The following is a 25,903-nucleotide window of genomic DNA, read 5'->3' on the forward strand; positions in this document are numbered from 1 at the left end:
GGGCTCCACAGGGGACTGTCTTGTCTCCCGTTCTCTTCACCATTTACACCTCGGACTTCAACTACTGCATCGAGTCTTGTCATCTTCAGAAGTTTTCGGATGACTCTGCCATAGTTGGATGCATCAGCAAAGGAGATGAGGCTGAGTACAGGGCTACGGTGGGAAACTTTGTCACATGGTGTGAGCAGAATTATCTGCAGCTTAATGTGAAAAAGACTAAGGAGCTGGTGGTAGACCTGAAGAGAGCTAAGGTACCGGTGACCCCTGTTTCCATCCAGGGGGTCAGTGTGGACATGATGGAGGATTACAAATACCTGGGGATACGAATTGACAATAAACTGGACTGGTCAAAGAACACTGAGGCAGTCTACAAGACGGGTCAGAGCTGTCTCTATTTCCTGAGGAGACTGAGGTCCTTTAACATCTGCCGGACGATGCTGAGGATGTTCTACGAGTCTGTGGTGGCCAGTGCTATCATGTTTGCTGTTGTGTGCTGGGGCAGCAGGCTGAGGGTAGCAGACACCAACAGAATCAACAAACTCATCCATAAGGCCGGTGATGTTGTGGGGGTGGAACTGGACTCTCTCAAGGTGGTGTCTGAAAAGAGGATGCTGTCTAAGTTGCATGCCATCTTGGTCAATGTCTCCCATCCACTACATAATGTACTGGGTGGGCACAGGAGTACATTCAGCCAGAGACTCATTTCACCAAGATGCAGCACAGAGTGTCATAGGAAGTCATTCCTGCCTGTGGCCATCAAACTTTACAACTCCTCCCTTGGAGGGTCAGACATCCTGAGCCAATAGGCTGGTCCTGGACTTATTTCATAATTTACTGGCATAATTTACATATTACTATTTAACTATTATGGTTCTATTACTATTTATTATTTATGGTGCAACTGTAACGAAAACCAATTTCCCCCGGGATCAATAAAGTATGACTATGACAATGACTATGACTAAATCTCTTGTTTTGTTTGAGTTGCCAAAGACTCTGTGATTTCTGCACTTGATTTCACTAGTGATCCTTATACCCTGCTCTAGAGACTGTGCATGAAAATCCCAGGAGATCGGTAGTTTCTCAGACACTCCAACCACCCTGCCTGGCAACAAAAATCATTTCATCATCAAAGTCACTTAGATCACTTTTCTTCCCCATTCGGATGTTTGGTTTGAACAACAACTAAACCTCTTGACAATGTCGGCATGTGTTGCTGCCACATGATTGGCTGATTGGATATTTACATTAACAAGCAGGTGTACAGGTGTACCTAATAAAGTAGTCACTGAGTATATATCAAAGATCATTGTCTTCCTTTATTACAGGTGACAGAGTTGCCGTTGAACCTGGTTTTCCCAAAAAGAATGATGAGTTTGTTAAATCTGGACGCTACAACTTGACATTAACAGACTACACCGCTGGACTTCCTCCAAATAATGGAGCTATGTGCCAGTACTTGGCCCACATTGCCAACTACTGCTTCAACTTAGTTTCTCAAACTACAGAAATGTTGACTGTTTTGAAATCCTAGATAAAGCAGTGTTGCAAATGAAATCCTGACAAAGGGTTATAGCCAGAAGTGTCAACTCTTTATTCCCCTCCATAGATGCTGCCTGACCTGCTGGGCTCCTCTAGCATTTTGTATGTTTTACTTTCAAATTAAATTCTTTATCTAAGATTCCAAAATATTGTTTGATATTAATGAACACTGTTGCTGTGATGGAGATGGCAGAGACTGTAGCTGCTGAAATCTCCCCTCTACCTTCTAGTCCAGAAGAGAATCTCAACCCAAAATATTAGCTGTCCATTTCTCTCCACAGATGCTCCCTGAGTTCCTTATGCACTTGCTAATGAGGAATTAGATTAATACAGCATGGAAGCAGGCCCTTTAGTCCAACTCTCCAATGCCGACCCCATTGCCCATTGTGCAAGTTATATCTGTTGGCATTTAAAGTTCAAAGTACATTTATTATAAAGTTACGTATATTTTATACACCCTTGAAATTTGTCACCTTACAGTCAGCCACAAAACAAAGAAACCCAATAGAACCTATTAATAAAAGACCATCAAATTGCCCTTTAATCCCCTCCTATCCATGTACTTACTGAGATGGTTTTAAAATATTGCTAATATACATGCCTCAAATGCTCTTTATGGCAGCTCATTCCAAATATGCGCCATCCTTTGCGTGAAGAAGTTGCCCTTGATGTCTCTCACCTCTCATCTTAAACCTATACCCTCTTGAATTCAGTAGACATTCCTGGGAAAAAGATTATGTGCTTTCACACTGCCTGTGCCCTTTGTAATCTTATGTACCTTTATCAGGTCACCCCTTAACTTCCCATGTTCTAAGAAACATAGTTCTCCATTGTGCAGCACAGAAAGAGACTGTTTAACACAATTCTACAATGCTGGTTCTTTAAAGGTGCCAGTTCCCTAATTTTTATCCAGAGTACAGCAATTTATTTATGCACATCTCTCTTTATAATACTGTTAAACAAATTTCCTCAACACTTTCAGGCAGTGATGGTCAAATTACAACAATTCACTATGATAAATAAATAGTACTTCCTTATTTACTTCAGTTTGCCTGCCAGTTGTTAAGTCTGAAATCTTTATCCTCTGATTACTAACCTTCTTGACAGGAAGGAAACATTTTCGCTATCTATTTTATCTAAAACATGTCATTTAAAATTATTAGATCATCCCCTAGCCTTTTGCATTCCAAGAACAATCGTCCCTGTTCTTTCACCCCTACCTGCTTTCCATTGGAGGTTCCTCCACTCAAAAATGTTCCAACACTGCGAGAGTCCAGGACATCAGAATACAAGAACATCTCTTTAAGATACTAATCTTTTTTACTTGGACTTTTGGAAGGCTTTTGACAAGGTATCCCATGAGAGGTTAATAATCAAATTACAAGAGGTAGGGATTCAGGGTAAGATGTGCGATTGGATGCAGAATTGGCTCAAGAATAGAAAACAATCAGTTATAGTGAGAGGATGATCTTCCCCACACTGAAAATGTTTAAAGTGGTGTTCCACATGGATCGGTTTTGGGGCCTCTGCTGTTTTTAATTTACATTAATGATTTGGATAAATACATAACAAATAAACTAGTAAAGCTTGCTGATGACACAAAATTATGGAGACAGGTTGATAACATTAAGGCAGCAGAATCAATACAATTATATCTAAACAAAATCCAGATGTGGGCAGATAAATGGCAGATGAAATTTAATGTCAGTAAATATAAAGTATTACATATAGGAAGTAGAAATATTAGATATAAATATACAATGGTGGGGGGGTCTTGAGTTAGAAAATGCGCTGTATGAGAAGGATTTGGCGTCCTGGTAGACTTATCAGTATCAGCATCTAGACGATGCATAGAAGTGATTAGGAAGGCTAGTAGAATGATGCACTCAGTGGAGTTCAAGTCAGGAGACGTTCTGCTTAAGCTGTATAATTAGCTCGTGAGGCCACACCTTGAATGCTGTGTACAATTTTTGGTCTCCATATTGTGAAGCATGTGAAGGCACTGAAGTTAGTCCAGAAAAGAGTAACCAGACTCATTCCAGGTCCGCAGGGTATGAGCAATGAAGAAAGATTGAAAGAACTAAATCTTTGTAGCCTAAGTAGATGTGGAATGAAAGGAGACATGATAGAAGTGCTCAAACTCATTAAGGGTATAATTAAGGCGGATGCCAGCTGCTACTTCAAAATTAATCCATCAGGGCCATGCGTGGAGACTGGTTAAAGGGAGATTTCAGACTAACATCAGGAAGCATTTCTTTATACAGCAAGCTGTGGATACATGGAACAAACTACCTAGTTCTGTAGTTGAGAGACTTTCATATCTACACTCAATAGTTATTTCAACACACCATGTGAAAAGGAATTGGGCAAGCTTTGTTGGGCCAAATGGCCTGTTCTTGTCAAAAACTTTCTAATGTTCTAATCTTCTAAATTTGGCCTTACCAATATTATATGCAACTTCAACATAACATCCCAACCCCTGTAGTCAGTACTTTGATTTATGATCTCTTTCTGGGCCTACCTACCTGTAATGCCACTTTCAAAGAACTATGGATCTGTATTCCCGGATCCCTCAGTTCCACTGAACGCCTCTGTGCCATACCGCTCACTGTGTAATTTCTACCCTGGTTGGTCCTCCCAGAGTGCAACATCTCTCACTTGCCTACATTAAATTCCATCTGCCCATTTTTCCAGCTGGTCCCGATCCAGTTGCAAAGCTTCTTTGCTGGCCATTATGCCCCAATCTTGGTGGCACTGACAACATCCCTGATTAGGGCAGGAAATCCAAAGAGAAGAAATTTAATATCTGGGGTTGTTCTTCTTAGATAGACAGATGGTTAATGGATGGTTTAATAATTATTAACAATGTTGTTCCATGCTTGTTATGTATACTGTCTTTTAGGATTCCTGACTCATTGAGTTTTGAAGAGGGTGCTATGATTGAGCCACTTTCTATTGCAATTCATGCCTGTCACAGAGGAGAAGTGAAAATTGGTAAGATGATTTTCATCTGTGGAGCTGGTAAGGAGTTGCTTATGATGGGAAATGCTAATATTGTGTGTCTTAGTGTAATTAACCTTGGTGTTTCAATACACAGCTGTGCCTGATAAAGTGGTCACTGTGTATATGTTCATAATCTTCTGCTGCTGTGACCCATCCACTCCAAGGTTCAGTATGTTGTGCAATCAGGTGGTCTTCTGCACACCTCTGTTGTAACATGTAGATATTTGAGTTACTGTCACCTTCCTGTCACATTGAACCAGTCTGGCCATTCTCCTCTGACTTCTTTTAATTCTCTCATTTCACCCACAGAACTGCCGCTCACTTGACGTTTTCATTTTTTGCACCATTCTCTGTAAACTCCAGAGACTGTTTTGCATGCAAATCCCAGGAGATCAGTGGTTTATGAAGTACTCAAATCACCCCATCTGGCACCAGCTATCATTCCAAAGTCAAGGTCACTTAGATCACATTTTTTCCACAATCTGAAGTTAGGCCTGGACAATAAATGAACCTTTTCACCACATCTGCATGCCTTTATGCACTGAGTTGCTGCCACACAATGGCTGATTAAAATATTTGCATTAACGAGTTGGTGTACAGGTACCTAATAAAGTGGCCACTGAATATACAGTGGCTAATTAACTGACTATTTGCATTTCAATCCGTCAGTGACAGGGTAAAGGGTACGAATCTCTTTCCCTTGGCAAGAGCACATGGGTTTAAGGTGAGAGGAGGGATTTTAGGAATCAGAGGGTTTACGTGGAGGGTGGTTGGTCTCTGGACTTGCTATCAGAAGAGATGGTGGAAACGGATGCAATCACAGCCAGGAGGCATTTAGGATGAGAAGTGACTTGACAGCGATGTACATGATGGTGAGAGGTATTGATTGAGTGATCAACCAGAGACTTTTTCCCGGGATCTTAAAGAATTGTGAGGACTGCTGAGAGGATCATTGGCGTCTCTCTTTCACTGATCTTAGATATTTGCCAGGAGTGCTGTGTACACAGGGCCCTTAGCATTGTCAGGAATCCCTCCCATTCATCCCACAATCACTTTGACCCTCTACCATCAGGCAGGAGGTACCGCAGCATCAGGCAGGAGCATGTAAGGCTTTTTAAAAGAACACCACTGGAGCAGAGGTAAATTTGATTTACCTTGATAAACTCTGCACTCTGTAGCCATATTGAGAATATGCAAGCTCAACACAGCATGGGATCTGTGATTGAAACTGGGTTGCTGGAGTTGTGCAGTAATAGCACTACTAGCTGCAGCACTGATTTAGTATTGGTTTTATACTTGATAAATATGACAAATATTTCACTTCTGTGCTGCACAACCCTTTTACAGTAACATTAAGGAAGGATTTATGTTTATATTTTGTCTTTTGTGACTCAGATGAGTCAGTACTGTAGAAGTTGTATAAAATGTTGGTGCGGCCAAATTTGAAGAACTGTGTGCAGTTCTGGAAACATATCAATATGATTGAAAGAGTACAGAGAAAATTTACAAGGATGCTGCTGGGACAAAGGACCCAAGTTATAGAGAAAGGTTGAATAGGTTAGGTCTATATTCCCTGGAGCATAAGGGAATGATTTGATAGAAGTGTACAAAATTATGAGGGGTATAGATAGAGTTAATGCAAGCAGGTTTTTTTTCCCACTGAGGTTGGGTGGAAATAGAACTGGAGGTCATAGGTTAAGAGTGCAAAGTGAAAATGTAAGGGGAATCTGAGGGGAACATCTTCACTCAGAGGGTTGTTTGAGTGTGGAATGAGTGCCTGTGAATGAGGGTTTGACTTCAATGTTTAAGGAAAGTTTGGATAGGTACATAGATAGGAGAAGTATGGAGGGCTATAGTCCGGATGCAGTTTGAGAGGACTGGGTGGGCTGAAGGTCTTGCTTCTGTGCTGTGATGCTCTATAACTACTTTACAATCTCTAAATGGTCCATTGCCACTGTTTTGAGAAAAGAACAGGGGAATATTCTTAGCCGATGCTCATCTGTCCATCATACTGAAATAGACTGGGGTGATCCTTACTGGCCAGTCTCAATGGATCCCTTTGAAACTGCAGGTTTCCAGTGGATGAAACCTCAGTAAACCTCAGATTTCCACTCCTGGATAGCTGAATGCTCAACAAACAAAGCTTATTTGCTGACGTAATGTTGTTCTGACATTACATTCTGTCACAAGATTTCACGTGGTCCAATGGTGAAGCCTAGTCTTCCTGGGATCCATTAGCATTATGCATAAAACCTGCATCACCATCTGATATGGAGGTGCCAACTGCACAGGATCAGAGAGAACATGCAGAGAGCTGTAAGCTCAGCCAGCTCCATCATGGGCACCAGCCTCCCCAGCATCCAGGATATCTTCAATAGGCGCTATCTGAAAAAGGCAGCATCCATCGTGAAGAATCCCCAGCATCCAGGACATGCTCTCTTTTCATTGCTGCCATCAAGGAGGAGGTACAGGAGTGAAAATGCTCTCACTCAACTTTTCCGGGACAGCTTCTTCCCTCCAACATTAGATTTCTGAATGGTCAATGAACCCATGAACACTACCTCACTGTTTGCTTTCTGTTTGCACTACTTATGTACTTTTATATTATATGTACTACTTATACAAAATGTCAAACTTCATGATATATCTCAGTGAATATAAACCTAGAGTAATTCTGATTCTAAAACCTGATAACTCCCATTATCTCAATGGGAATTCTTGGTGTATTTATATTACTGGACAAAGATTCTGTAGCTAGGTCATTTTTATTTTAATTATTTTTATTTGCTGTAATAAATCTAATTAGTTTTAAGTTTTCCTTTCCTTTAGATTTTTTTTAATTATTTAAAAATGTCAGTAGTTTTGAAAGATTATCAAGGAGTTTTTAATAAAAGCTGCTAAAACCTTTAATGGTTCAACAGAACAGAAGCCTTGAAGCCTTCTTTCCAATTAAAGCCTATCAGGGCCATTCTGGAGGTGAACCCCCCCCCCTCCACACACACACACACAGTGACCTCTGACTCCCCGGAGTGATTCTAATTGGCTGCTGTGTTTTATACATTATCCTAGTAATCACGGTTTAGCAAGTAATTGGCTCAAAAAGTGATTTGAAGTATTCCACAGTCATGAAAGATGCTATAGAAATGCAGTGAGCTAGCAACATTATATTCTAATTGATGTGCTATTCATTTATTAAGGAACAATTGGACTTATGTGCATGTTGGTCGCCAAGACAATGGGAGTAGCTCAAGTGGTGATTTGTGGTAAGCAACATAATGCTTTGTAAACTATTCACAGTGAATACATTGAAACAGTTCGTTCTCTATTGTGTTGCCCATAATATTGCAATTTTTTGGTGATTCTGTTCAATAATCTAAACAACACTCTGGCAAATCTCCTCTGCACTCTTTCTGTACTGTGGCGATTAGAAATGTATACAATATTTCAAGTACAGCCAAGTACAGTGTTTTGTAAAGTTGCAACAAACATACCAACTCTTATATTCTATGCCTAGAACTGTAAGGGCAATGAAGGCAAGCATGGCTTATGCCTTCTTCATCATCCAACTGATCTGTGTTCCCACCTACAGGGAACAGTTGACTTGGAATCCTGGGTCTCTTGATCATCAACATTCCTTGGCCTTCCACCATTCACTATATATGTCTCATGGGTATTTGAGTTCCCAAAGTGCATCACCTCACACTTGTCAGGATTAAATTCTGTCTGTCATGCTGTGACCAACTTTCTATCTGATCTACATAGAGAGAATAACATGCAAGAATGAACCTTGTATCGAAAGGACAGGGGGTGTGATGGCTCTGTGGGTAAAAAATGAAATCAAATCCTTAGAGGTGATATAGGATTGGACGATGTAGAAACCTTGTGAGTGGAGTTAAGAAACTGAAAGGGTAAAAAGACCCTGATGGGAGTTATATACAGGCCACCGAACAGTGGCCAGTTGTGGGATATAAATTTCAATGGGAAATAGAAATGGTATGTAAAAGGACAATGTACGTTTGTACAATAGCCATGGAGATTTCAATGTACAGGCAGATTGGGAAAATCAGGTAGTTGCTGGATCCCAAGAGAGGGAATTTGTGGAATGTCTATGACATTCTAGAGCAAATTATGGCTTTTTAGAGCAATGTGATTGAACCCACTAGGGGAAAGGCAATTCTAGACTGGGTGTAATTCGAGGGTATCAGAGCAGATGTGAGTGTAGTTGCTATTACTAATGGTGTTCTAATGTGTCAGCGATGTCCCAGTATCGCTCACTAGATCTGGAACACCTCACAATTAAATGCTGGCCATTTTACCTGCCGTGGGCAATTTCAGCGATCATTTTGGTAGCGGTGTACGTTCCACCTCAGGCCAATGTCAAACAGACTCTAGATGAACTAAGTGATGTAATCAACAGGCATGAAAAAGCATATCCCAATGCTTTCCCCATCATTTTGGGGGATTTTAACCGGGCCAATTTGTTAAAGCCACTAAATATTTATTATCAACAAATCACCTGTAGTGTCAGAGGAAATAACACATTGGGCCACTGTTACACTAAGTTCAAGAATGCCTACCATGCTATTCCACACCCACACTTTGGTAAGTCTGATCAGGTGTCTGCACTTCTACTCCCTGAGTATAGGCAGAGACTAAAGACTGCAGCACGTAGGGAAGCACAAGATTGCTTATCAGACTGCTTTGAATTGGTGGACTGGACTGCATTCAGGGAATCATCTTCAAGTCTGGAGAATATGCCACTGTTGTTACCAACTTCATTAAAACCTGTGTGGAAAACTGTGTGCTTACAAAAACTTACATTACATTCCTAAACCAAAAGCCATGGATAAACCAGGAGGTTCGTAGTCTGTTGAGGGCTAAATCTGTGGCATTTAAGTCTGGCAACCCAGGTCTATAAGAAAACCAGGTATGACTTGTGGAGGGTTACTTCAGGAGCCAAGAAACAATTCCGAGGGAGGGTGAGGCAACATCAGATGCACATCAACTGTGGTAGGGGTTGCAGGCCATTACCTTCTACAAAGCAAAACCCAACTTCATGAATGGTGGCAATGCTTCACTACCAGACAAGCTCAAGGCCTTTTATGCTCACTTTGAAAAGGAGAATAAAACCACAGCTATGAGGATCCCTGCAGTATCCGGTGACCCTTGGAGGCTGTCTTCCAAGAGGGTGAACCCTCAGAAGGTGGTAGAGCCTGGTGGTGTCTCTGAAAACCTGTGCCAACCAACTGGAGGGGGTATTCAAAGACATCTTCAATTTCTCATTGCTATGGTCGTAAGTTCCTACCTGCTTCAAAAAGGCAACAATTATACCAGTGCCCAAGTAGAGCAGCATGAGCTGCCTTAACAACTATTGTCCAGCAGCACTCACATCCACATGATGAAATGCTTTGAGAAGTTGGTCATGGCTAGAATCAACACCTGTCTCGGGAAGGACCTGGACCCACTGCAATTTGCCTGTCACAACAATAGATCTACAGCAGACGTGATCTCAATGGCTCTTCACATAGCCTTGACTCACCTGGACAATGCAAATACCTATGTTAAGATGCGGTTTATTGACAATAGCTCAACGTTTAACACCACCAATCCTCTAAACCTCCCTCTGCAACTGGATCCTCAGCTTCCTAACCGGAAGACCAGAAACTGTGCAGGTTAGAAATAACATCTCTACCTCACTGACAATCAACACTGGGATCTGTGCTTAGCCCACTGCTCTACTCTCTCTACACCCAGGACTGTGTGGCTAGGCATAGCACAAATGCCATCTATAAATTTGCTGATGATACAACCATTATAGGCTGAATTTCAGATGGTGACAAAACGGTGTACTGGAGCGAGATATATCAGTTAGTTGAGTAGTGTCCCAGAAACAACCTTGCACTTAACACCAATAAGGCCAAAGAGCTGATTCTATGTTTCAGAAAGAGTAAGATGAGGGAACACAAACCAATCCTCACAGAGGGATCAGAAGTGGTGAGAGTGAGCAATTTCAAGCTCCTGGGTGTCAATATCTCTGAAGACCTAACCTGGACGCAACATATTGATGCAGCTATAAAGACGGAAAGTCAGTTACTCTATTTCACTAGGAGGAGATTTGGTTTGTCAACTAAAGCACTCAAAAACTTCTTCAAGTCTACCGCCAAAAGCCTTCTGACTGGTTGCATCACCATCTGGTTGTGGGGGTGAGGAGGGGGTGGCTACTGCACAGGATCGAACTGAGTTGCAGAAACTTGTAAAATTGGTTAGCTCCATCATGGGTACTAGACTCCATAGTATTCAAGGCATCGTCAAGGAGCAGTGCCTTAGGAAGGCAGTGACCATTGCCAAGGACACCCACTGCTCTCTTCTCATAGTTACTGTCAGGAAGGAGGTACGGAAGCCTGAATGCACACAGTCAGTGATTCAGGAACAGCTTCTTCCCCTCTGCCATCCGATACCTAAATGGCCATTGAACCCATGAACATTAATGTTCTACATTTTCATTTCTGTTTTTTTGTACTACTTATTTTAATGTAACTATTTAATAGACATAAATATACTTACTGTAATTCAATTTTTCTTTTCTCTATATTTACTGCATTTATCATGTATTTCATTGTGCTACTGCTATAAAATTAACCTATTTCATGACATGTACAGGTGATATTAAACTTGATTCTGATTTTGATTCTGATCGTTCAAGACCATCAGACATAGGAGCAGGATTATGTCATTCAGCCCATCGAGTCTGTTCAGACATTCCATCATGGTAGATTTATTATCTCTCTCAACCCCATTCTGCTGTCTTCTCCCTGTAATTGTTGACGCCTGATTAATCAAGAACCTATTCAAGAATCTACATCTTAAATATATCCACTGAACTGACTGTACAGCTCTCTGTGACAATGAATTCCACAGACTCACCACCCTCTGGTTAAAGAAATTTTTCCTCATCTCTGTTGTGAATGGTTGTTCCTCAAATCTGAGGATATGCGCTCTGGTCCTAGAGTCTTCCATAAAGGAAACATCTTCTCCACATCCATTCCAATTAGGCCTTTCAATATTTGATAGGTTTCAATGAGAAAGTTCCCATTCCCATCCCTCCCATTCTTCTAAATTCCAGAGAGTTCAGGCCCAGAGCCATCAAATGCTCCTCATATGTTAACCCTTACACTCCTGGGATCATTCTTGTGAACCTCCTCTGGACACTCTCCAATGTAGCACATCTTTTCTTAGATAAGGGGCCCCAGATTGCTCACAATACTCCAAGCAGTCTAACCAATACCTTATAAAGCCTCAGAATTACATCCTTGCTTTTATGTTTTGGTCTTCTCGAAATGAATGCTACATTGCATTTACTTTCCTTATCACTGGCTCAAACTGCAAGTTAACCTTTAGGGCAGTGGTCCCCAACCTCCGGGCCGTGAAGAATGTAGCCAGGATGCACCCAGCACATCTTTAAGAAAAAAGTCGAAATAAAGAAGCTAATTAATTAGTGCTGCTCGGCACGTAAATGTCGGCCCAGATCAGAGGCGATTGCTGATTGCGTAGAGCAAGTGAAATCGGCAATTGCCTCTGATCTGGGCCGACATTTATGTGCCAGGTGGCACCTAATTAATTAGCTTATTTATTTTGGCTTTTTTCTTAAAGATGTGCTGGGTGCGTCCCGGCTACTGCTGCACCCCGCATGCTTTGCGGCCTGGTATCGGTCCGTGGCCCGGAGGTTGAGGACCATTGCTTTAGGGGATCCTGCACGGGGAATCCCAAGTCCCTTTGCAGTTCTGATTTTTGAAATTTCTCCCCATTTAGAAAATAGTCCACACCTTTATTCCTTCTGCCAAAATGCATGACCATGCACTTCCCTACACTATATTCCATCTGCCACTTCTTTGCCCATTCCTCCAATCTGTCTCAGTCCTTCTTCAGATACCCTGCTCCAAAACACAACACAACTTACCCCTTCACCTATCTTCATATTATCCGTAAACTTGGCCACAAAGCCATTAATTCCTTCATCCAAGTCAAGAACCAGTCCCAATACTACACAACTGCACAGCACCTCTAGTCACCGGCAGCCAACCAGAAAAGGCCCCTTTTATTCTCTCTCTTTGCCTCCTTCCAGACAGCCAATCTTATATCATGCCAATACCTTTCCTGTAATACCATGGACTGTTATCTTGTTAAGCAGCCTCATGTTCAGCACTTTGTCAAAGGCCTTCTAAAAATCCAAGTACACGACATTCACTGACTTTCCTTTGTCTATCCTGCTTGTTTTTAGTTGATTTTCTTCATCAAAGGTTGTTCTCTTTGTTTTAAAGATTTAAACAGTAGTCGGTTGGGAGTGGCAAAGAAACTGGGGGCCGATTTTACGATTAAAGTAGACGGAGAGACACCTCAAATCTTGGCCAAGAAAGTAAGGGCTGCTCTTGGTGCAATGCCGGATGTAAGCCTTGAATGCAGTGGGGCAGAGTTATGCATGCAGGCTAGCATGTATGTAAGTACCACATCAGCTTACCTGCATGGTGTTTGCTGACAGCTACCCTTGTATTTCTAAGCACAAGAACTACACATTGTGGCAAGCATTCGGTCCATGATGACAAGCAAGAAGAGCTCATTTAACTCAACAGCCATTTTTATTGCAATAAACACAAACATAGACCAGACACTACGACCTGGGGAGAGAACGTACTCAGTCGCATACAGGCAGGGAAGTGATTATTACATACCCAGGTTACAGTCAGGGTGAATACACATGTGAATAATTGTATAACCTAGTGGTCACCAACCTTTTTAAGCCCAAGATCCCCTACCTCGACCTCAGTGAAAGGCAAGATCTACCTACTAAATCGTTTAGAGAAAAAAACAGCTCAGATTGTACTTCCAATTTGAGGCCTTTTATTTGGGCTAATTGTATTTGAATTACACAAAATACTCTTGTCAAACTTTCAAATTAATTCAAACAAGGAAACACTGTAACTAGCATATCAAACAGGCCATAGCTGTCTTTCCTTAAGAATATGACAATGCTTCACACCTTTAGTTCTAAGTTTCATTATTTAATTTTATTTCAACATGAAAAATAAATGAATAAAAATTGACTGTTGCACTCAGTGTGATGACTGGGGCTGAATACTTTCTGCTAGTTCCCTGAAATTTGGCTCATAACTACAGACAGCCAGTCTGAGACAGTCTGTGAGGTGTAGGGTTGCCAACTGTCCCATATTTGCCAGGACATTCTGTATATTGGGCTAAATTGGCTTGTCCCATATGGGACCACCCTTGTCCCGTATTTCCCCCGCTAAGGTAGAGCGTTCCTATGAAACCTTTCATGCCGAAATGGCGTAAAGTGAAGAAGCAATTACCATTAATTTATATGGGAAAAATTTTTGAGCGTTCCCAGACCCAGAAAATAACCTACCAAATCATGCCAAATAACACATAAAACCTAAAATAACAGTAACATATAGTAAAAGCAGGAATGATATGATGAATACACAGCCTATATAAAGTCGATATACTTTTCCACAATCATTGCCGCACTGTTCTCCGTAGCAAAAATCTCACACAAGCGCTCTCGGCAGAAACACGGCGCAAGCGCTCTCCAGTAACATTTAAGCTATGAAGCTGCCAAATCATACCAAATAACACGTAAAAATACACAGCCGATATAAAGTAGAAATATTGTATGTACAGTGTAGTATCACTTACAGGAATCGGGAAGACATCGAGCACACTGATGGTGTGTTAGGCTGAGTCGTCGGAGGTTGGGGTGGTGCAGTAGCCCCCACCCTCCGGGCAGCGAACCGATACCGATCCGCGAAGAATGCAAGGGTACAGTGGTAGCCGGGACGCACCCAGCACATCTTTAAGAAAAAAGCCAATACAAACAAACTAATTAATTAGGTGCCGCCCGGCACGTAAATGTCGGCCCAGATCAGAGGCGACACAATCGGCAATCACCCCTGATCTGGGCTGACATTTACGTGCCGGGTAGCACCTAATTAATTAGCTTGTTTATTTCGGCTTTTTTTCTTAAAGATGTGCTGGGTGCGTCTCGACTACTGATGCATTCTTCGTGGATCGGTATCTGTCCGCGGCCCAGGGGTTGGGGTGGTGGGACACTGGGTTGTCATCTCATCGTCTGTTTCCATCAGGGCAGGCAGGTCATCTTCTTCTATGTCTGCCTGCCTCGATGTTGAAGGTCGAGGTTCGTCAGCTGATGTGGAAGGCTTGCTTGACTGCTTAGCCTCACGCATTTTTAGATCATACAGTTCTTTGTAAGCACTCAAACCATCCTGCAAATATGCCCTAAATCGACATACCCTTTCAAAATTAAAGTCATACTTTATCATTGCAGCGAAAATCTCACGCAGTTGCTTCATGTTCAGTTCCTGGACGACTTCACTTTCGGTCCGTTCGCTACTGCATTCAGTTTTGATTGTTATCCTTTCCTCTTCCAATTGCATCAGCTCTTTATCTATCAGTTCTTGGTCATGAGATGCGAAAACCTCTTCAACATCATCTTCGTCAACTTCCACAAGCCAAACTCACTTTGTCCTTGCTTTGTTCACCACGATTGAAACACTTAATTATGTCTAGTTTTACGCTAAGTGTAACACCCTTACAAGCTCTTTGAGGCTTTTCTGATAGTTTAGAACTCATCTTGCTAACGGCTGCTCACAGGCACGTGTTTAAGCAATGCCAGCTAGAATGCCGTTCCGAATCCGGGGGGAGAGCAGCTGCTCGGAGCACGCGCTGCCTTTTCTCATAACAGTGAAAACACCTTCTGTTAGCGAAAACAGGTAACTAATGTAGGTCTTTCGTAACAGTGAGGTTTCATAAAGCGAACGTTTGAAAAGCGGGGGATGCCTGTATTGGGTTTCACTTTGTAGGAAGTAATGTCTTGCAGTCCCTGCCAGAGCTGCTGTGCATCTGATATCGCCTCCAACCTCGTTCGAAGTTGTCCCTTCACCCTTGAAATAGCCCTCCGCAAATCATACCTATTTTTCTGTTACAGGCCTGGGTTACCAGGCTTGAATGCCATAGATCTAGCCTTCAGCAGATGACGTACGTTCATCCATGGCTTTTGGTTTGGGGATGTATAGTAAGTCTTTGTGGGCACACACTCATCCACACAGGTTTTAATGAAGTCAGTAACAACTGCAGCATACTCATTCAGTTTCAAAGATGAATCCTTGAATACAGTCCAGTCCACCGATTCAAAGCAGTCCTGTAAGCACTCCTGTGCTTTCCTTGTACAAACCTTCTCGGTCCTCACTGATAGTGCTGCAGTCTTCAGTCTCTGCCTATACTCAGGGAGTAGAAGTACAGATAGGTGATCAGACTTCCCGCAGTGAGGGTGAGGGTCTACGTTGCCTATCCGTTCACTACCGGGTCAGGTTGTACAGTGATGCCGCAGGGAAACAGGCCCTTTGGCCCAGCAGGGCTGTGCTGACTATTCACCACCCATGTTACACTAATCCCACGTCCCCATTGCCTGAACACTGTGGTGCTACCTGTTCACTGATAGCTGTCCTTGGCTGCGCAGGAGTTACCTGCTGAGGGAGAACGGTGCTGAAAAGGCAACAAATTGCCACGTTCAGAACAGTTATAACTACATCATCATTTGTGTTTAGCAGCTGAAGATATCTATTTGCTTTCTCTCCAGATCATATTAAAAAACTTCACAATTAATGAATCAGTTAATATTACATAAAAATCTAAAGAAAAAAATGACAGATGCTGGGAACTTGGAAACACTTGCCAGGATGCTGTCATACGGTGGTGGCTGGGAATGGACCCAAGTGCAAGACACAGACACTGAAGTACTAGGACTAGGATACAGGGTGAGGGCTAGGACATGGACACGAGAACCGGGAACCCAGAACAGGACTGGACCAGAGAGCTAGGAGCCGGGCTTGGACTTCGAGCCAGAGACTGGACAAGGACCCAGAACCTGTGTCTTGCCTCTGGCTCGGACCCCAGAACTAGGCAAGGACGAGACTTGGCTGGCAGGCAGGACGAGGCTAGAGACTAGAGACTTGAGGCGACGCTGGACACTAGAGACTTGAGGTGAGGCTAGAGGCTAAAGGTGAGGCTAGAGGCTTGAGGCTTGAGGCGAGGCTAGAGACTATAGACGAGGCTTTGGGCTTGGGGCGAGGCTTGGCTAGAGACTTGAGACGAGACTTGGCTAGAGGCTTGGGGTCTTGAAGCTCCTCCTGGGCAGGGCGCAGTACTCCTGGGCAGGGCACGGATCACCTGGGCAGGGCACGGATCTCCACCCGCCAGAGGCAAGGGGCAGGAAGGGACATAGATACAGGGTGGCTCCAAGACAAGACTTCAGGCGAGGCGAGAGTTACCAGCAAGACAAGGCAAGGCTTCAGGCAATGCGAGGTGAGACAAGAACTTCAGACGAGGCGAGAGTTACTGGCAAGACAAGGCAAGGCTTCAGGCAATGTGAGGCGAGACAAGAACTTCAGGCGAGGCAAGAGTTACCGGCAAGTCAAGGCAAGAAAACAGGAGGCAAGGGAAGGGATATAAGGACAAGAACAATCCAGCAGCCACACCCTGGTCTCTGGAGGTATTTATGCAGCCAGCCCCAACGAGAATCAGCTGCCTGAATTAGTGATCCACAGGAACCGAAACAGGGTAGACAGGAAAACCTGGAGCAAGTGTCGATGGACCGGACTGTGAACCGGAATGTGGACTTCACAGACCGGACCATGACAGGTGCTCTTATTTCCATATAGAGGGAGAGCCACATGGTTGGCACAATTTTCATCAAAGGAGCCATCGGCGATCTCAGATACCAAAATAATCCTTCCAGGTGAGGCAACACTTGATGTGAGTCTGTTGGATCATCCAGTACTCCCAGTACGGCCTCCTTTACATTGGTGAGACCTGGCGTGGATTACTTTGTCAAACACAGTAACAGGCAGGATATCCTGGTGGACACCTATTTTAATTAGACTTTCCATTTCCATTTTGACATGCCTGTTGCTGGCCTCCTCTACTGCAATGATAAGGCCACACTCAGGTCAAAGAGCAACACCTCATATTCTGGCTGGGTAGCCTGCAACTTGATGGCATGAACATTGATTTATCTAATTTCCTGTAATTTCTCTCCTTCCCCTTTTCTCTTTTTCCATTCCTCCTTCTGGTTTCCTTCTCTTCACCTGCCCATTACCCCCCTCTGGTGCCCCGCTCCTTCCCTTCTCCTGTGGTCCACTCACTTCTCCTATCAGATTCCTCCTTCTTCAGCCCCTTTACTTCTACTTATTGGCTGCCAGCTTCTTACTTCAACCTCCTCTATCTACCCACCCACCTTCCCCTTCACCTGTTCTCACCTATCACCTGCCAATGTGTACCCCTGCCCCTCCTCCACTTCCTTGTTGTGGCTTCTTCCCCTTTCCTTTCCAGTTCTGATGAAGGGTCTCAGCCTGAAACATTGACTGATTATTCTACTCCACGGATTTTGCCTGACCTGCTGAGTTCCTCCAGCATTTGGTGTGTGTTACCTATCAGTCTATGTAAAGAAATGTACCTCACACATCTCCTTTGAAATTTCCCCCTCATCTTAAACGCGTGGACAGAAAGAGTTGATGAATGCTAACTTTATTACTCTTTCCACACACTCTGCTCCACTTCTTGAGTGTTTTCAGCATTTTCTGCAAATAGTTTTATGAGTTTATGGAAAATATCATCGTATAGGAAAAAAATCAGCCAAATTATGCATTATGGGCGAAGGTCATAAAGTTGGCCAAGAAATTGTAAAAGAATTCCTTCTTTCTGAAAATAGTGCACAAGGCTAATTTATAACCACCTGAGAGGGCAGATGGATCATTTGATGACTCTGCTGAAAACTGGCACCTCCAGTTGAGGGAGTGTGGCTCCTTCTCAGTATGGCAATAAGAGCATTCTGATTTTTTGAGAAAGTCATAAAAATCCACAGTCTTTGACATCACTGACAAGTTAACTCTGCAGCATAATATTACATTTGTTAAAGCAAAGTTTATTTCAATATTGCAATTGTTTCTGAAGTTTGTGGTAAAATATTTTCAGGAAGGTAATTTTGAGTTCAGTCTTCTATTTAGGATTGTGTAAGAGCCAAGCCCTACATGCAAGTACACTGTGCTCCAGGCAGCACCCTCTTAATTTGTTGTTAATAGTCTGATCTACAATCTAATTCCTTTTGCAAATGTAAGTTCATACCTGCAGCATTTTTACCAACGGTTTACAATCCAAACAAAAATAGGCATGAGTTCTGTTTGAAAGGGAAAGAATTTTGATCTACCACCTTTGCACAAGAGCTGAATTTAACTCAGTTGGTAACAGTCCTGTCTGTTCTCTCTCTCTCGCTCTACCTCACTCCCTCCTTGCTTCTCTCTGTCTCTGCCTTTCTCAATCTCTCTCTGCTCTGGCCCATAGAAGGCATGAAAGGAACATGACTGAAGCACATCAATATTGGCTCTCTCAAATGGTACCTGTCCAAAATGTCTGACAAAGACAGGAAACCCGTGTGGGAGAGTTTTTAAAGTGGAAAAGCTGTTGCACCTTGCAGTTCTACTCTCTCAACTTCAGAATTCTGGGTCCAGTGGTACGAACAAACTGGGGTCTTCCTTGTTTGCAGTGGACAATCAAAACATCTTCTGTGCCTTGCCATCGCTTTCCATAAAGTGATGCAGTATGCCTCCTGGCCATTAGATCTCTCCATTGATCTCGACCACCCAGACCGCGAGAGCTGACTTCATATGCTAGTATAGGCATGTCCCTATCTCACTGGGGTATAAGGCCCGCTGGCTACCCTCACCTGGTTTAGCCCATCCGTCAAAGCCGTGTACCGGGGTGTGGCTGCTGTCAAGTGCAAACAGCTACTTGAAGCCACAGGTGGGAACTGGGTGTCCAGTGAGGACCAGAATTGAGTGAAGTGCCCCAGAATGGACACGACAAGCCCCTTCACTAGTGATGCTATCCCTCTGTGGACACCCCATACACCCTACACTCAACTAACACAAATCAAAAAGGCTTTGAGACAAACTTTCACCAAATGGTCCTTTGTTAACCAAAAATTCCTGTCACTTCCAAAATTGATGTTCGAGATGAGAGGGAAGACCATGAGAAGTAGAAGGTTTAAATTTTATTTTCTTTCAGAGAATAAAAAGACAAATTTAGCTCAATATGTACTTCAGGGATGTTTCAGTGTATGTCAGAAGATAAGGGGCCCTTCATCTCTATGTTCCTCTTGTGTTGCCTCCTGCAGTTGCTTTTTGCTTTCCATATTCCAATACCTGCAAGAAAAAGAATTTTTTTGAAAAATTAGTGAGGTAATTGAAGTGGTTTAGCTAGTGGAGCAGCTGCCCCACAAATCCAACGGCCTGGGTTCAACCACGACCTCCCGTTACTGTCTGTGTGGAGCTCCCTGTGACTTTGTGGGGCTTGCCACTGGGTGCTGCAGTCCTGGTGAATGGTCTCAGCCCAAAATGTCAGCTGTTTATTCTGTGATAGTATTAGGTTCACTGTTGGCAGAGCCCTAAGCTCAAAAGGAGACTTAAAACCTATCTGATATAGATAACTATGGGTACCCTCACTATATTGCTATCGGGAGGTTATACAGCATCAACCTACTCTTCAAAGGTTAGCTAACTTCCATGTCTAGTCTCTTTGGTGAGGTTTAGCTGCCAACATACACTATTTAAGTGGTGGGTTAACCCTTCTTACTAAGACCATAAGATATAGGAGCAGAAGTCGGCTATTTGGCCCATCCAGTCTGCTCTGCCATTCAATCATGGGCTGATCCAATTCTTCCAGTCATCCCCACTCCCCTGCCTTCTCCCCATACCCTTTGTGCCCTGGCTAATCAAGAACCTATCTATCTCTGCCTTAAATGAACCCAGTGACTTGGCCTCCACAGCCAGTCAGGCAACAAATTCCACAGATTCATCACCCTCTGATAAAGTAATTTCTCCACATCTCTGTTCTAAATGGACATCCTTCAATCCTGAAGTTGTGCCCTCTTGTCCTAGACTTTCCTACCATGGGAAATAACTTTGCCATATCTAATCTGTTTAGGCCTTTTAACATTCAGAATATTTCTATGAGATCCCTCCTCATTCCCCTGAATTCCAGGGAATACAGGCCAAGAGCTGCCAGATGTTCCTCACACAGTAACCCTTTCATTGCTGGAATCATTCTCGTGAATCTTCTCTGAACCTCTCCAATGTCAGTATATCCTTTCTAAAATAAGGAGCCCAAAACTGCACACAATACTCCGTGTGGTCTCACGAGTGCCTTATAGAGCCTCAACATCACATTCCTTCTCTTATATTCTATACCTCTAGAGATGAATGGCAACATTGCATTCACCTTCTGCACCACTGACTCAACCAGGAGGTTAACCTTTAGGGTATCCTGCATAAGGACTCCCAAGTCCCTTTGCATCTCTGCATTTTGAATTCTACCCCCATCTAAATAATAGTCTGCCTGTTAATTTCTTCCACCAAAGTGCATGTCCATATACTTTCCAACATTGTATTTCATTTGCCACTGCTTTGCCCATTCCCCTAAACTATCTAAGTCTCCTCTGCAGGCTTTCTGTTTCTTCAACACTACCCACTCCTTCACCTATCTTTGTATTATCAGCAAAGTTAGCCACAAATCCATTAATCCCATAGTCCAGTTCATTGGAATACATTGTAAAAAGCATTGGTCCTAACACATTTCCCTGTGGAACTCCACTGGTAACCGGCAGACAGCCAGAATAGGATCCCTTTATTCCCACTCTCTGTTTTCTGCTGACCAGACAATGCTGCGCCTACACTAGTAACTTCCCTGTAATACCATGGGCTCTTAGCTTGTTAAGCAGCCTCATGTGTGGCACCTTGTCAAAGGCCTTCTGAAAATCCAAGTACACCACATCTATTGCATCTCCTTTGCCTACCCTGCTTGTAATACAGGTGTCCCCCGCTTTCCGAACGTTCGCTTTACGAAACCTCACTGTTACGAAAGACCTACCTTAGTACTCCATTTTCACTTTCAGAAGGTGTTTTCACTGTTATGAAGAAAGGCAGCGCGCACCCTGAGCAGCCGCTGTCCCCTGGATTCGGAACGGCATTGCTTAAACACGTTGCATTGAGCAGCCGTTAGCAAGATGAGTTCTAAGGTGTCGGAAAAGCCTGAAAGAGCTCGTAAGGGTGTTACACTTAGTGTAAAACTAGACATAATTAAGAGTTTCGATCATGGTGAACAAAGCAAGGACGAAGTGAGTTTGGCTTGTGGAAGCTGACGAAGATGATGTTGAAGAGGTTTTGGCATCCCATGACCAAGAACTGATAGATGAAGAGCTGATGCAATTGGAAGAGGAAAAGATAACAATCGAAGCCGAATGCAGTAGCGAAAGTGAAGTCGTCCAGGAACTGAACATGAAGCAACTGCGTGAGATTTTCGCTGCAATGATAAAGTACGACTTTAATTTTGAAAGGGTATGTCGGTTTAGGGGATATTTGCAGAATGGTTTGAGTGCTTACAAAGAACTGTGTGATAAAAAAATGCTCGAGGCTCAGCAGTCAAGCAAGCCTTCCACATCAGCCACAGCAGACGACGAACCTCGACCTTCGACATCGAGGCAGGCAGTCATAGGAGAAGATGAGCTGCCTGCCCTGATCAACGATGAGATGACACCCCCGTGTCCCACCACCCCAACCCCCGGGCCCCAGACAGATACTGTACCGAATCGCAGAGAGTGCAGCATTAGCCGGGAGGCACACAGCACGTCTTTAAGAAAAAAGCTGAAATAAACATGCTAATTAATTAGGTGCCACCTAGCACGTAATTGTCGGCCCAGATCAGTGCCGATGCAATTGGCAATCGCCTCTGATTTGCGCCGACAGTTACGTGCCGGACAGCACCTAATTAATTAGCATGTTTATTTTGGCTTTTTTCTTAAAGATGTGCTGTGTGCCTCCCGGCTACCCCTGCGTGCTTCGTGGCAATGTATCAGTCAGTGGCCCGGAGGGTGGGGGCCACTGCACCACCCCAACCTGTGACGACTCAGTCTAACACACCATCATCAGTGTGCTCGATATCTTCCCAATTCCCGTAAGGGATACTACACTGTACATACATTATTTCTACTTTATATAGGCTGTGTATTTTTACGTGTTATTTGGTAGATTTGGCAGCTTCATAGTTTAAAGGTTACTGGAGAGCGCGTTTATGCCAACAGCGCTTGCGTGAGATTTTCTGCCGAGAGCACTTGCATGAGATTTTCGCTACGGAGATCTGTGCAGGCAATCGTTGTAGAGAAGTATTTCTATTTTATATTGGCCGTGTATTTATCATATCATTCCTGTTTTTACTATATGTTACTGTTATTTTAGGTTTTATGTGTTATTTGGCATGATTTGGTAGGTTATTTTTGGGTCTGCGAACGCTCACAAAATTTTCCCATATAAATAAATGGTAATTGCTTCTTCGCTTTACGATGTTTCGGCTTACAAACCGTTTCACAGGAACGCTCTACCTTCGGATGGCAGGGGAAACCTGTATCTTCAAAAAATTGCAGTAGGTTTGTCAGGCAGGATTTTCCTTTCAGGAAACCATGCTGGCTTTGGCCTATCTTGTCATGTGCCTCCAGGTATTCCGTAATCTCATCCCTGACAATCGATTCCAACAACTTCCCAACCACTGATGTCAGACTAACAGGTCTATAGTTTCCTTTCTGCTGCCTCCCACTCTTTTTATATAGCAGAGTAACATTTGCAATCTTCCAGTCATCCGGTACAATGCCAGAATCTATCGATTCTTGAAAGATCATTGTTAATGCCTCTGCAATGTCTCCAGCTACTCCCTTCAGAACCCAAGGGTGCATTCCATCAGGTCCATGAGATTTATCCGCTCTCAGACCATTAAGCTTCCTGAGCACCTTCTCAGTCGTAATTTTCACTGCACACATACTTCATTTCCCTGACACTCTTGAATGTCTGGAAAACGGCAGATGTCTTCAGTTGTGAAGACTGATGCAAAATACGCATTCAGTTCCCCTGCCATCTCTGCATCTCTCACTACAATATTTCCAGCGTCATTTTCTATTGGTCCTATATCTACCCTCAACTCTCTTTTACCCTTTATATACTTAAAAAAGCTTTTAGTATTTTCTTTGATATTATTCACCAGCTTCCTTTCATAATTCATCTTTTCTTTACTAATGACCTTCTTAGTTTCTTTCTGCAAGATTTTAAAAGCTCCCTAATCCTCTATCTTCCCACTAGCTTTGGCTTCCTTGTATGCCCTCTCTTTCGCTTTTACTTTGGTTCTGACTTCACTTGTCTGTATTCCTCTGTATTTCCAGCATTTGCAAGATCTCTTGTGTTTATGATTTGCTGTAGTTCCTACCCACAGCCCAAACATAAATAGGTCGGTTGGTTAATTGGTTAGTTGGTTCATACAATAGACATAAACAAAGACTGACAAACGATGTGCAAAAAAGACATTGTGCAAATTAAAACACAATAGAGACTGTTCATACATAATACATATAATACCAAAAACAAGTTGTAGAGTCCTTGAAAGTGAGTCTGTTGGTTGTGGAATCAATTAAGAGCCATGGTGAGTGAAATTATCCACACCAGTTCAGGAGCCTGATGGTTGTAGGGTAATAACTCTTCCTGAACTCAGGCATAAATTTAATAGGCTAATCCCTGTGCTGTGTGATTTTATCACATATTCTTAAACCGACAATTGAATGATAGATAAGATATAAAGAACTTAGAAAAATAGGAATTGAAACTCGAGGTTGGAAATGTGAAATAAAGTGAACAAATAAAACAAAGGGCCTTGATATGGATAGTACAGTAATTGTGAATCAATGATGGTTAGGAAGTAATAAGTTATAGCATTGTTATAGTTAAGTTACAGTTACGTTATAGTTAAGTTATACACTCAGTGACCACTTTATTATGTTCCTTCTGTACATAATAAAGTCACCATTGAGTGTACACTGTATTCATGGTCTTCTGCTGCGGTAGCCCATCAGCTTCAAGGTTCAATGTGTTGTATGTTCAGAGGTGCTCTTCTGCATGCCCTTGTTGTGTGGTTATTTGAGTGATTGTTGCCTATCTGTCATCTTGAACCAACCTGTCCATTTTCCTCTGGCCTCTCTCATTAACAAGGTGTTTTTGCCCACAGAGCTGCCGCTCACTGGATATTCTTTTGTTTCTGCACTGTTCTCTGTAAATTGTAGAGACTGCTGTGTGTGAAAATGCCAGATCAGCAGTTTCTGAGAGACTCAAACCACTGCATTTTGCACCAACAATCATTCCACAGTCAAAGTACTTATATCACATTTCTTTCCCATTCCGATATTTGGTCTGAACAGCAATGGAACCTTTTGACCATGTCTGCATACTTTAATGCTTTGAGTTGCTGTCACATGATTGGCTGATTAGGTATTTGCATTAACAAGCAGTTGTACAGGTGTACCTAATAAAGTGGCCACTGAATGTATATGTTATACAGAATTCTGAATGTTGCTTTAGCTTACTTTAATTGCTATTTTATAGATTAAGACATGTACATTTAAAAGATTAATGGTGGACTATTGAAGACTAAAAGAAGTGAAAATATACCCTGCAGGAAATCTCACTACCAACTACCTTTGCTCTTTGTAGGTGGCCGATTGCGATTAACATGTTGGCATTAAATAGAATTGATGTGAAACCTCTGGTCACACATCGCTTTCCTCTGAATGAGGTTCACAAGGCATTTGCAACAACAAAGGCGGGCAAGGGAATCAAAGTGATTCTGAAGTGTGATCCAAGTGACCTGGATGAATAAGAGGTATCTCTCCGATATCCAGTATTCCTTTTATTTTGCTTTTCTCCATCCTCTCGTATCCTGTGGACTTTGTTTTTGAAGAATGGCAACTTATTTTGTGGCTGCCCTGGTCCCTATTTCCATTTCATTCTTCATCTTAAACAATTTCTTTATCAAAAATACACGCAGTTGTCGCTTTGAGGTACAGGAGGTACCTAATAAAGTGACCACTGAGTGTATGTTCAGGATCTTCTTCTATTGCACCCTACCCACTTCAAGGTTCAACACGCATTCAAAGATGCTCTTCTACACACCCCCGTTATAATGCATGGTTATTTGAGTGACTGTCACCTTCCTGTCAGCTTGAACCAGTCTGGCCATTCTCCTCTGACCTCCTTCATTAACAAGGCATTTTCACCCACACAACTACTGGTCACTGGATGCTTTTTTTGTTTTTCACAACCATCCTTTGTGAACTCCCGAGACTGTTGTGCATGAAAACTCCAGCAGCTTCAGAGATATTCAAACCACACTGCCTGCCAACAATCAG

At 42.8% G+C, this 25,903-nt stretch overlaps 1 pseudogene; it reads left to right on the forward strand.

Moving 5' to 3' along the window:
- Positions 1–25,903, forward strand: part of LOC140211887 (sorbitol dehydrogenase-like) — a 76,393-nt pseudogene that overhangs the window by 11,609 nt on the left and 38,881 nt on the right.

The sequence above is a fragment of the Mobula birostris genome, chromosome 18 (genome assembly GCF_030028105.1).
Source record: "Mobula birostris isolate sMobBir1 chromosome 18, sMobBir1.hap1, whole genome shotgun sequence".
Taxonomy (NCBI): Eukaryota; Metazoa; Chordata; class Chondrichthyes; order Myliobatiformes; family Myliobatidae; genus Mobula; species Mobula birostris.